The sequence below is a fragment of the Rhipicephalus microplus genome, unplaced genomic scaffold (assembly GCF_043290135.1).
Source record: "Rhipicephalus microplus isolate Deutch F79 unplaced genomic scaffold, USDA_Rmic scaffold_366, whole genome shotgun sequence".
NCBI classification, from domain to species: Eukaryota; Metazoa; Arthropoda; class Arachnida; order Ixodida; family Ixodidae; genus Rhipicephalus; species Rhipicephalus microplus.
The window spans coordinates 57,501-70,000 of record NW_027464932.1 but is presented as its reverse complement, the minus strand read 5'-3'; the positions used below and the strand labels follow the sequence as shown (position 1 = coordinate 70,000).

General features: G+C 60.8%; 2 non-coding genes across 2 annotated transcripts; both read right to left on the bottom strand.

Moving 5' to 3' along the window:
* Positions 1-1,121: 1,121 nt before the first annotated feature.
* On the bottom strand, positions 1,122-1,274 carry LOC142794060 (5.8S ribosomal RNA). The gene has a single exon (XR_012892038.1). It is a non-coding gene; the product is annotated as a 5.8S ribosomal RNA (ribosomal RNA).
* Positions 1,275-2,993: 1,719 nt separating this feature from the next.
* Positions 2,994-4,808, bottom strand: LOC142794048 (small subunit ribosomal RNA). Its single transcript, XR_012892030.1, has one exon. It is a non-coding gene; the product is annotated as a small subunit ribosomal RNA (ribosomal RNA).
* Between the last annotated feature and the right edge of the window lie 7,692 nt (positions 4,809-12,500).

The following is a 12,500-nucleotide window of genomic DNA, read 5'->3' as shown; positions in this document are numbered from 1 at the left end:
CACGACCGCGTGCGCTCGCCCTACCAAGTGCGCCCGCAACCCTGTACAGGGCCACTTCTTCACAAGGCTGGCAATCGGCTTCCCCGCTGCACGCGTGCGGCGCACAACCGGTGTGACGTGGAAGTGACGGGACACGTTCGTAAACCCATCGCGAACCGAGTACGACGCCCTACCAAGTGCGCCCGCAACCCTGTACAGGGTCACATCTTCACAAGGCTGGCAAGCGGCATTCCGCTGCGCGCGTGCGTCGTCCGAGCAGTTGCGTGATAAACGACCGTGTCGAAAGCCCAAACACCGCCGAGGCCAGTCGCCGCCGCCGCAAGGGCAGCCACGCAGCCTGGCGAGAGGCATCGTCTCGTGTAGCGTCGCCCCCGCCCCAACTGGAGTGGCCCAGTTTTTTGAACGGGACGGGAACTGCGAAGCACTTAGACCGACGGCGGACTACGACGAGAACGCCTTAAGCTTCGCCAACGTTTCGCCAACTCGTGCGGGAGACTTTTTCCGCTTCGCGGCAAGTCGTCGCGCCGTGCTCTCCGCATCAACCGCGTACGCAGCGAACCGCAAACGTCGGGCGCAGCCTCCTCACCTCCCTGCGCTTTGCGCGCGAACGTTCCCTGTTCGCGCGGCAAAGCCTGGAGGAGGCACGGCCCCGCAGCGTGTTCGAGCGCCCGGTCTACGGGACACCCTGCTTACTTCGAGGGCAACAAGCGCAACGCAAGGCTGCGATCTCGCGCACTTTGCGCACGGCTGGAGAAGCTTTGCTGGCCGGCTTTCGCTCCTCGTGTTTACCGTGCGTTAAAGTTGCGCGTCCGTGGCTCTCGCAGCTCTTGCGCGCCCGGTCGCAGAGAGGAGTACGCAACCTCGACCGCACTTTCCCTGCAGGCTTCCTTCCGACTCGAAGTCCTGCGGCGGTCTCAACGAGGTGCCACATCCTCAATGCAGTCGGTCGCCCCCGTTTCGGTTGGGCTCTGGCACGACGGTCGCCACCGTCTCGCCCTTGAGTGGCCGCTGTTGGCGCTCGCTGTGAGGTGTTCAGCGTGCTGTCCGTGTTGCCGACGCGGTCAAAACGAGTCGACGGCTCACGTTCCCTTGTGCGCCGAAGGCTCTCTTGATATGTGATCCGACCCTCAGACAGACGAAGCCAAGGGAAGACCCAAGGCCGCAATGTGCGTTCAAAGAATCAGTGCTCAGTGTGTCCTGCAATTCACACCAAGTCTCGCAGCTGGCTGCGTTCTTCATCGACCCGAGAACCGAGTGATCCACCGCTTAGAGTCGTGAAAAAGTGTTTGTTCAATTCCGTACAGTCAAAACCAAACGTTTCTGGCACTCGGCCAAACAGTGGCCAAGAAGGGCGCTTTTCAGCGCACGCTTGGACTCCAAAACTCTGCCGCGCCTTTTTCGGCTGCCGCAAATCGAGCAAACGGTGTGTTTCGGACGGCGTTTCGCTTCCGCTACTTGCGAGTGCTTTCGTGGTCCACCCCTCTATAAATACTCGGGAGGCGTCGAAGCCGGTTCTCCAAGCCGGACCCGTAGGTATCGTTGTGTGCTCGCTCTCATTGGCCCGCCTAACCAGAAAATGCCTGCGGTACACCCATTTGGATAAGAGTGCACGCAGATGCGGGCCTCGACGGCTACACATTTCCTCGGGCGGCCGCCTCCCGGCCTCCGTGGAGCGCGGGATGCACGGTCCCATCGACAAGCCTCTCCCGTTTTTACCGTGGCGTCGCGGTTCACCACGGCGGGCGGGTCGGTCTCCTCCGCATAAAAAGGGGGACCCCCGCTTTTTGTTCCACGAAATCGCACAAGCTTTTTTCGCATCCACGGTTTGCCACCGCACACCAAAATGCCGATCCGGCTGCCTACTTTAGCCAACAGGTGGAGCCAGGCGCGCCGTACTTGCGCGGCACTTCCCACGTCCACCGAAGTCGGTGCCAAGGACCACTTTCGGCGCCGGAGCCGCGTACGAGCCTACTCGAGGCGGAAGAACGAAGCCAGCAAGGGCCTGGCCGCAAGTGCGTTCAATTGTCGGGACGTCCAAGTCCCTCGTTCTTCCGTGCTTCCTCTTTCGGCAAGTCGTTGCGGCACCTTCCCAAAGCGCGCAGACCCGCTAATCGCGACGAGCGCGACGTGGCCGTGCCGCCTTTCCCTCGGCAGCAAGCAAAACGCCTGGCAACGTCGACGCTCCCCTAACCGCGATCTCGCACCGTGTTTCGTGTGGCGAATTCAAAAGCCGGCCGGCGCTGCTGCAACCATTACGGTCGGTACGCATACGCCGCGGAGGGCGGGACGGTCATCGGAGCGTGCGGTTCCTCCATCGAGTACTGCGCACCTCGGCCGTCGCATCGCCGTGCCATGACCGGCCGCGCGTCAACGCGAACCGGTGCCAGCGAGATCCCTCGCCTGCAAGAACCGACCGGCAGCCTCCGTCACCCGAGGACGCGGAGGCGCTTGCCGCGGACGGCGGGACGGTATGCACTGGTGCACAGCGGACCCGTCACATCGCCAGTTCCTTGACCGACCGCCGACGCTTGTGCCGTTCCTCTCGTACTTGGCAGTCGCCGCGCGATTGTCGGGTCTCGTTCTTGCACGCTCGAACGGTCGGGAGGGCACTCGGCTGGCGTTTCGGGAACGCGCAGCCTCGCCTTCTACCGACGTAACCACGACTCGCCGTTCGCGCTCCGCCGCTCCTGTTTACAGTACTAGGCGGTCCCGCAGCGGTCGGGTCGCGCATTTCGAGCGCTTCGAGCCACGGTGCAGTGGCGGGTCGAAAGCCGACCTATGAGTGCGTTGCGCCGTTTGTACCCGCGTCCGCCACCTGGCCGACCGTCCAAGGTCGCGGTGTTGGCGTCCGCTGGGCGCAACAATTTGTCACGGGGTGCCGCTCCACATTCAGGCAGCCCCGTGGGGAAAAGCCGACCCCGCGTCCAAACGGGGTCAGCGGCAGAAAGTGTCGGGCGCAGACGCAGCTGAGGCGCTCACCCTTCACAATCCGTTAATGATCCTTCCGCAGGTTCACCTACGGAAACCTTGTTACGACTTTTACTTCCTCTAAATGATCAAGTTTGGTCATCTTTCCAACAGACCGGCGCAACCGAAAGGCCGCGCCGGACATCGGTCCGAAGACCTCACTAAATCATTCAATCGGTAGTAGCGACGGGCGGTGTGTACAAAGGGCAGGGACGTAATCAACGCGAGCTTATGACTCGCGCTTACTGGGAATTCCTCGTTCAAGGGGAACAATTGCAAGCCCCTATCCCAATCACGAAAGAAGTTCCACGGGTTACCCAGTCTTTTCAGACAGGGATAAAGACACGCTGCTTCCTTCAGTGTAGCGCGCGTGCGGCCCCGGACATCTAAGGGCATCACAGACCTGTTATTGCTCTGTTTCGTGCGGCTAGGAGCCGCTTGTCCCTCTAAGAAGGTTGTAAGGTGCTGGGAACCCCGCACCTATTTAATAGGCTAGAGTCTCGTTCGTTATCGGAATTAACCAGACAAATCGCTCCACCAACTAAGAACGGCCATGCACCACCATCCACCGAATCAAGAAAGAGCTCTCAATCTGTCAATCCTCCCAGTGTCCGGGCCGGGTAAGTTTTCCCGTGTTGAGTCAAATTAAGCCGCAGGCTCCACTCCTGGTGGTGCCCTTCCGTCAATTCCTTTAAGTTTCAGCTTTGCAACCATACTTCCCCCGGAACCCAAATACTTTGGTTTCCCGGAAGCTGCCCGCCGAGTCATTTGAGTAACTCAGGCGGATCGCTGGTTGGCATCGTTTATGGTCAGAACTAGGGCGGTATCTGATCGCCTTCGAACCTCTGACTTTCGTTCTTGATCAATGAAAACATTCTTGGCAAATGCTTTCGCAGTAGTTCGTCTTGCGACGGTCCAAGAATTTCACCTCTAGCGCCGCAATACGAATGCCCCCGTCCGTCCCTCTTAATCATTACCTCGTATTCCAAAAACCAACAGAACAGAAACGAGGTCTTGTTCTATTATTCCATGCAAGTTTATTCAGGCGACTCGCCTGCGTTGAGCACTCTAATTTTTTCAAAGTAAAAGCACCGGCCATCTCGAGGCACACAATGAAGTGCACCAAGAAAGAACCGGCATGATGTTCAGTCCGAGCCGTCGCATCGGGTAGATGCACTACTCGTCTGGAACTGAGATCCAACTACGAGCTTTTTAACCGCAGCAGCTTTAGTATACGCTATTGGAGCTGGAATTACCGCGGCTGCTGGCACCAGACTTGCCCTCCAATTGATCCTCGTTAAAGGATTTAGAGTGTACTCATTTCAATTACGGGGCCTCAAAAGAGTCCCGTATTGTTATTTTTCGTCACTACCTCCCCGTGCCGGGAGTGGGTAATTTGCGCGCCTGCTGCCTTCCTTGGATGTGGTAGCCGTTTCTCAGGCTCCCTCTCCGGAATCGAACCCTGATTCTCCGTTACCCGTAACAACCATGGTAAGCAAGTAACCTACCATCGAAAGTTGATAAGGCAGACACTTGAAAGAAACGTCGCCGGCTCGTGGCCATGCGATCAGCACAAAGTTATCCAGAGTCACCACACAATACGGGCCGAAACCCGATCGATCTTGGTCTAATAAAAGCACCCGTTACCCAAAGGGCTCCAGGCTCACTGCATGTATTAGCTCTAGAATTGCCACAGTTATCCAAGTAGGAAGAAACGATCTAAGGAACCATAACTGATTTAATGAGCCATTCGCGGTTTCGCCTTATTTCGGCATGTACTTAGACATGCATGGCTTAATCTTTGAGACAAGCATATGATTACTGGCAGGATCAACCAGGTAATCGTTCGACTGCGCGTCCGTCCTCGCCCTCGGCGGGCCGGACGCAGTCTGTGTGCGGCGGAGGCCACCTTCAGGCGCCCCAACACGCTTATTTTGCACTCCGAGATGACGGCGTTCGAGCTCGCTACGGCACAACCTTCCCGAAAGACGAGTGGGAGCCGTGCGGCAAGAAGCACGTTCATGCTCGCTCTTTTTCGTTGCATCGACTCGGTCGCGCCGTGCGGGTTGCCCAAGCCCGCTGCACTGTCGGTGGACCGGCCGGAACTAGCAACGGAGCCGAGACTGCAAAGCCGCCAGACGACGGGTCACGCCCGCGTCTTCGGCGCTTTCGCATCTGAATCGCCCGAGGACGACACGGAACACACCTCGATATCGTGGTAAAACGGCACCGTCCGACAACCAGCCCCTAACGCATCAAGCGGATGAGGCTGCAGACGACTGCCGTGGATTCCCCTGGAGCAGACCCGAGGACACGCTTGACGAGGCCGAAGCCCGCCGCATATCAGACACCCGGTCGCTTTCGCGTACGCCGCTCACGAGAACCCCCACATAATAGCAGCGATAAGTACCCAGACCTCCTTGGGCCCTAATACGAGCGTACTCGAGAAAATTTCACCGCGGGTGTGCCCCGAAACGTGTGGCATGTTGAGCGTGCCACAAGTCTACGTCGCTCTCAAACCCGCCGAGGTCGTAGAATTTGCGACCCTACTCACGAAATTCCCACCGAGGATACGGCCGCAAACGTACCGCACCTTGGGTAGGCCACGAGTTTGTGCAACACTACGCTGACGGCACAGCACCGAGGTCGTGCGCGCACGCACGGGAAAATTCCGCCGCGGTTTCTGCCGAAAACGTGAGGCACCACGACTCTCCGCAAGTTCGCGTCGACTGCGAAAGACCGAAGTCGTGAACGACGTGTCCGCTACTCGCCGCCGACACGCTGGACACCAAACGTACAACGACTCGACGGCGTCGTAGAGGCCCACGACGCGGTTTTCCTTAACGACGTCTCGGCGTGGCACCGACAGGTTAGAACGGCCGACCAACGTTCCCTGTCCGCCGTTCGGCTCAGTCGAAGGGCTCGGCGACTTCGGCAACGCTGCGAAGCCGCACGGTGACGCACGCCATGTCCCCATTTTTTTTTTTCTTTCTGCGTCTGCCGGGGTGCCCCTATAATAGCAGCGATAAGCACCCAGACCGCCGTGGGTCGCTCGCCCCGGCTGACGTGGTTTTTCGTACTCCTGCGGCGGTCGCCGTCAAGCACGTCCAAATACGCTACTTTCGTGGGCGCATTCACGCTCTTTCGCTTCGCCGGAGTGCCAGCACTCACTCTGCCAAAAACGGCGAACATCCGAGCGGCGGTTCCCACTTTTGCGTCGGCGTCGCAAACCCCGCCCCGGCAGACGAGGTTTGCCGTACTCGTGCGACGGTGGCCGGCGGGCACGTCGAAAGACGCCGATATCGTGCGCGAATTGGCGCACCTTGGCTTCACCGGAGTGCCGCCACTGACTCCTCCAAAAACGGCGAAGATCCGAGCGGCGCTTCCCACTTTCGCATCGGCGTCCCGAACTCCGCCCCGGCTGACGCGGTTTACCGTACTCGTGCGACGGTCGCCGGCGAGCACGTGGAAAGACGCCGATATCGTGCCCGAATCGGCTCCGTTCGGCTTCGCCGGAGTGCCAGCACTGGCTCGGCGAAAGACGACGAACATCCGAGCGACGGTTCTCACTATTGCGTACGCGTCGCAAACCCCGCCCCGGCAGACGCACTTTGCCGTACTCGTGCGACGGTCGCCGGCGAGCACGTAGAAAGACGCCGATATCGTGCCGGAATCGGCCCCGTTTGGCTTCGCCGGAGTGCCAGCACTCACTCGGCCACAAACGGCGAACATCCGAGCGGCGGTTCCCACTTAGCCGTCGGCGTCCCGAACTCCGCCCCGGCAGACGCGGTTGCCGAGCTCGTGCGACTAGCGACCGCGAAGCCGTCTCGCGACGCCGCTTTCGTGCGCGGCTCCCACTGCGACCTGGGTCACCCGAGGTCGACGAGCAAAAAAGAATGTCGAAAAAAATTTTTTTTTTTTTTTGCGTCTGCCGGGGTGCCCCTATAATAGCAGCGATAAGCACCCAGACCGCCATGGGTCGCTCGCCCCGGCTGACGTGGTTTTTCGTTTTCCTGCGGTGGTCGTCGTCAAGCACGTCCAAACACGCCACTTTCGTGGGCGCATTCGCGCTCTTTCGCTTCGCCGGAGTGCCAGCACTCACTCTGCCAAAAACGGCGAACATCCGAGCGGCGGTTCCCACTTTTGCGTCGGCGTCGCAAACCCCGCCCCGGCAGACGAGGTTTGCCGTACTCGTGCGACGGTGGCCGGCGGGCACGTCGAAAGACGCCGATATCGTGCGCGAATTGGCGCACCTTGGCTTCACCGGAGTGCCGCCACTGACTCCTCCAAAAACGGCGAAGATCCGAGCGGCGCTTCCCACTTTCGCATCGGCGTCCCGAACTCCGCCCCGGCTGACGCGGTTTACCGTACTCGTGCGACGGTCGCCGGCGAGCACGTGGAAAGACGCCGATATCGTGCCCGAATCGGCTCCGTTCGGCTTCGCCGGATTGCCAGCACTGGCTCGGCGAAAGACGACGAACATCCGAGCGACGGTTCTCACTATTGCGTACGCGTCGCAAACCCCGCCCCGGCAGACGCACTTTGCCGTACTCGTGCGACGGTCGCCGGCGAGCACGTAGAAAGACGCCGATATCGTGCCGGAATCGGCCCCGTTTGGCTTCGCCGGAGTGCCAGCACTCACTCGGCCACAAACGGCGAACATCCGAGCGGCGGTTCCCACTTAGCCGTCGGCGTCCCGAACTCCGCCCCGGCAGACGCGGTTGCCGAGCTCGTGCGACTAGCGACCGCGAAGCCGTCTCGCGACGCCGCTTTCGTGCGCGGCTCCCACTGCGACCTGGGTCACCCGAGGTCGACGAGCAAAAAAGAATGTCGAAAAAAATTTTTTTTTTTTTTTTGCGTCTGCCGGGGTGCCCCTATAATAGCAGCGATAAGCACCCAGACCGCCATGGGTCGCTCGCCCCGGCTGACGTGGTTTTTCGTTTTCCTGCGGTGGTCGTCGTCAAGCACGTCCAAACACGCCACTTTCGTGGGCGCATTCGCGCTCTTTCGCTTCGCCGGAGTGCCAGCACTCACTCTGCCAAAAACGGCGAACATCCTAGTGGCGGTTCCCACTTTTGCGTCGGCGTCGCCAACCCCGCCCCGGCATACGCGGTTTGCCGTACTCGTGCGGCGGTGGCCGGCGGGCACGTCGAAAGACACCGATATCGTGCGCGAGTCGATGCTTCTTGGTCTCGCAGGAGGGCCGCCACTCACTCCTGCAAAAACGGCGAAGATCCGAGCGGCGCTTCCCACTTTTTCGTCGGCGTCGCAAACCTCGCCCCGGCAGACGCGCTTTGCCGTACTCGTGCGACGGTCGCCGGCGAGCACGTGGAAAGACGCCGATATCGTGCCCGAATCGGCTCCGTTCGGCTTCGCCGGAGTGCCAGCACTGGCTCGGCGAAAGACGACGAACATCCGAGCGACGGTTCTCACTATTGCGTACGCGTCGCAAACCCCGCCCCGGCAGACGCACTTTGCCGTACTCGTGCGACGGTCGCCGGCGAGCACGTAGAAAGACGCCGATATCGTGCCGGAATCGGCCCCGTTTGGCTTCGCCGGAGTGCCAGCACTCGCTCGGCCAAAGACGACGAACATCCGAGCGACGGTTCTCACTATTGCGTACGCGTCGCAAACCCCGCCCCGGCAGACGCACTTTGCCGTACTCGTGCGACGGTCGCCGGCGAGCACGTAGAAAGACGCCGATATCGTGCCGGAATCGGCCCCGTTTGGCTTCGCCGGAGTGCCAGCACTCGCTCGGCCAAAGACGACGAACATCCGAGCGACGGTTCCCACTATTGCGTACGCGTCGCGAACCCCGCCCCGGCAGACGCGGTTTGCCGTACTCGTGCGGCGGTGGCCGGCGGGCACGTCGAAAGACGCCGATATCGTGCACGAATTGGCGCTCCTTGGCTTCACCGGAGTGCCAGCACTCACTCGGCCAAAAACGGCGAACATCCGAGCAGCGGTACCCACTTAGCCGTCGGCATCCCGAACTCCGCGCCGGCTGACGCGGTTGCCGAGCTCGTGCGACTAGCGACCGCGAACGCGTCTCGCGACGCCGCTTTCGTGCGCGGCTCCCATTGCGACCTGGGTTACCCGAGCTCGACCAGCAAAAAAGAAGGTCGAAAATTTTTTTTTTTTTTCTGCGTCTGCCGGGGTGCCCCTATAATAGCAGCGATAAGCACCCAGACCGCCGTGTGTCGCTCGCCCCGGCTGACGTGGTTTTTCGTACTCCTGCAGCGGTCGCCGTCACGCACGTCCAAATACGCCACTTTCGTGGGCGCATTCGCGCTCTTTCGCGTCGCCGGAGTGCCAGCACTCACTCTGCCAAAAACGGCCAACATCCGAGCGGCGGTTCCCACTTTTGCGTCGGCGTCGTAAACCCCGCCCCGGCAGACGCGGTTTGCCCTACTCGTGCGACGGTCGCCGGCGAGCGCGTCGAAAGACGCCGATATCGTGCGCTAATTGGCGCTCCCTGGCTTCTCCGGAGTGCCGCCACTCACTCCTCCAAAAACGGCGAAGATCCGAGCGGCGTTCTCCACTTTCGCATCGGCGTCCCGAACTCCGCCCGGGCTGACGCGGTTTACCGTACTCGTGCGACGGTCGCCGGCGGGCACGTCGAAAGACGCCGATATCGTGCCGTAATCGGCCCCGTTTGGCTTCGCCCGTGTGCCAGCACTCACTCGGCCAAAAACGGCGAACATCCGAGCAGCGTTTCCCACTTTCGCATCGGCGTCCCGAAGCCCGCCCCGGCAGACGCGGTTTGCCCTACTCGAGCGACGGTCGCCGGCGATCACGTCGAAAGGCGCCGAATTCGTGCACGAATCGATGCTTCTTGGTCTCGCAGGAGGGCCGCCACTCACTCCTGCAAAAACGGCGAAGATCCGAGTTGCGCTTCCCACTTTTTCGTCGGCGTCCCGAACTACGCCCCGGCTGACGCGGTTTACCGTACTCGTGCGACGGTCGCCGGCGGGCACTTCAAAATACGCCGATTTCGTGGGCGCATTCACGCTGTTTCGCTTCCCCGGAGTGCCAACACTCACTCTGCCGAAAGCGGCGATCATCCGAGCGGCGGTTCCCACTTTTGCGTCGGCTTCGCAAACGGCGCCCCGGCAGACGCGCTCGTGCGACGTACTCGTGCGACGGTCGCCGGCGAGCACGTCGAAAGACGCCGATATCGTGCTCGAATCGACCCCGTTTCGCTTCGCCGGAGTGCTGCCAGTCACGGCGCAGAAAACGGCGAACAAGTGTTTTTTTTTTTTTTTCCTAGAATTTGTGTTATAGAAGGCACATTTGATATCGGACGATAATTTTCAACTTTATCACGCGCACCGATTTTCGTGTAGAGGTTTGCAAGTTTATGGGAATTTCTCCACTTGGAATAATGCGATTTAGTAGTACTACGAGAATTCATGGATGTACTCAAGGGTACGGGGCAAGTCAGTTACGTCAACACCTGCAGATTTTTTACACTTCAAACTGAAAATTGTTGGTTGTGAGTCCTCGTGTGATATTAAAGGCCGATTCGCTAACACATAGAACAAAGAAAGAAAGGAAGAAAAAACGCCCGCGCTCGCTCAAGAAACCTGGGTTCGCAACAAGTGGCAACAACAAGCAACCGAGCGAGTGCGCCAAAACCCGTGGCGGCCGAACAAACGCGAAGTCCCAACCGCGTCAGCCGGGGCGGCACGGGACAGGAAAAATCACTTCAGCCGGGGCGGCGGGGCACCGAATAAACCTCGTCACCTCGTCGCAGGATAAAAGAGGAAACAAAAAGTCTAAACAGCGTCTGCTGGAGCGAATGCGTAATAAAACAACAACAACAACAAAAAAAAAAAACACCCGCGCTCAAGAAGTCTGCAATCACCACAAAAGGCGACTGTGACCGAGCAGCGTCAGCCGGGGCCGTGCGGAAACGGAAAAACCGCGACTACCGGGGCGTCGAGGCACCGAAAAATCCACTTCAGCCGCGGCGAAAAAAAAAAACAAAAAGAAAGACGGAGGGGGGGGGGGGGAACCACGTCTGCCGGGGCGAAGGAAAAAAAAAAAACGCGTCTGCCGGGGCGAGCCCGGGTGCGGCACCACCGGGAAAACTGTGGCAAACAGACATGGCGATCGAGTGAGTGGGCCGCCAGCCAGGCTCAGCCAAAAAGTGCAAAGTCCGAACTGCGTCAGCCGGGGCGGCAAAAACCACGTCAGCCGGGGCGGCGCAAAAAAACCGCGTCTGCCGGGGCGGCACGAAACCGCGTCAGCCGGGGCGGCGCGAAAACTGCGTCAGCCGGGGCGAAAGAAAAAAAAAAAAAAAACGCGTCTGCCGGGGCGAGCCCGGGTGCGGCACCACCGGGAAAACTGTGGCAAACAGACATGGCGATCGAGTGAGTGGGCCGCCAGCCAGGCACAGCCGAAAAGTGCAAAGTCCGAACCGTGTCAGCCGGGGCGGCAAAAAACCGCGTCAGCCGGGGCGGCGCAAAAAACCGCGTCTGCCGGGGCGGCACGAAACCGCGTCAGCCGGGGCGGCGCGAAAACTGCGTCAGCCGGGGCGAGCCCGGGTGCGGCACCACCGGGAAAACTGTGGCAAACAGACATGGCGATCGAGTGAGTGGGCCGCCAGCCAGGCTCAGCCAAAAAGTGCCAAGTCCGAACTGCGTCAGCCGGGGCGGCAAAAAACCGCGTCAGCCGGGGCGGCGCAAAAAACCGCGTCTGCCGGGGCGGCGCGAAAACCGCGTCTGCCGGGGCGGCGCGAAAACTGCGTCAGCCGGGGCGAAAGAAAAAAAAAAACGCGTCTGCCGGGGCGAGCCCGGGTGCGGCACCACCGGGAAAACTGTGGCAAACAGACATGGCGATCGAGTGAGTGGGCCGCCAGCAAGGCTCAGCCAAAAAGTGCTAAGTCCGAACTGCGTCAGCTGGGGCGGCAAAAAACCGCGTCTGCCGGGGCGGCACGAAACCGCGTCAGCCGGGGCGGCGCGAAAACCGCGTCTGCCGGGGCGGCACGAAACCGCGTCAGCCGGGGCGGCGCGAAAACTGCGTCAGCCGGGGCGAGCCCGGGTGCGGCACCACCGGGAAAACTGTGGCAAACAGACATGGCGATCGAGTGAGTGGGCCGCCAGCCAGGCACAGCCGAAAAGTGCTAAGTCCGAACTGCGTCAGCCGGGGCGGCAAAAACCGCGTCAGCCGGGGCGGCGCGAAAACCGCGTCTGCCGGGGCGGCACGAAACCGCGTCAGCCGGGGCGGCGCGAAAACTGCGTCAGCCGGGGCGAGCCCGGGTGCGGCACCACCGGGAAAACTGTGGCTAACAGACATGGCGATCGAGTGAGTGGGCCACCAGCCAGGCTCAGCCAAAAAGTGCTAAGTCCGAACTGCGTCAGCCGGGGCGGCAAAAACCGCGTCAGCCGGGGCGGCGCAAAAAACCGCGTCTGCCGGGGCGGCACGAAACCGCGTCAGCCGGGGCGGCGCGAAAACTGCGTCAGCCGGGGCGAAAGAAAAAAAAAAAACGCGTCTGCCGGGGCGAGCCCGGGTGCGGCACCACCGGGAAA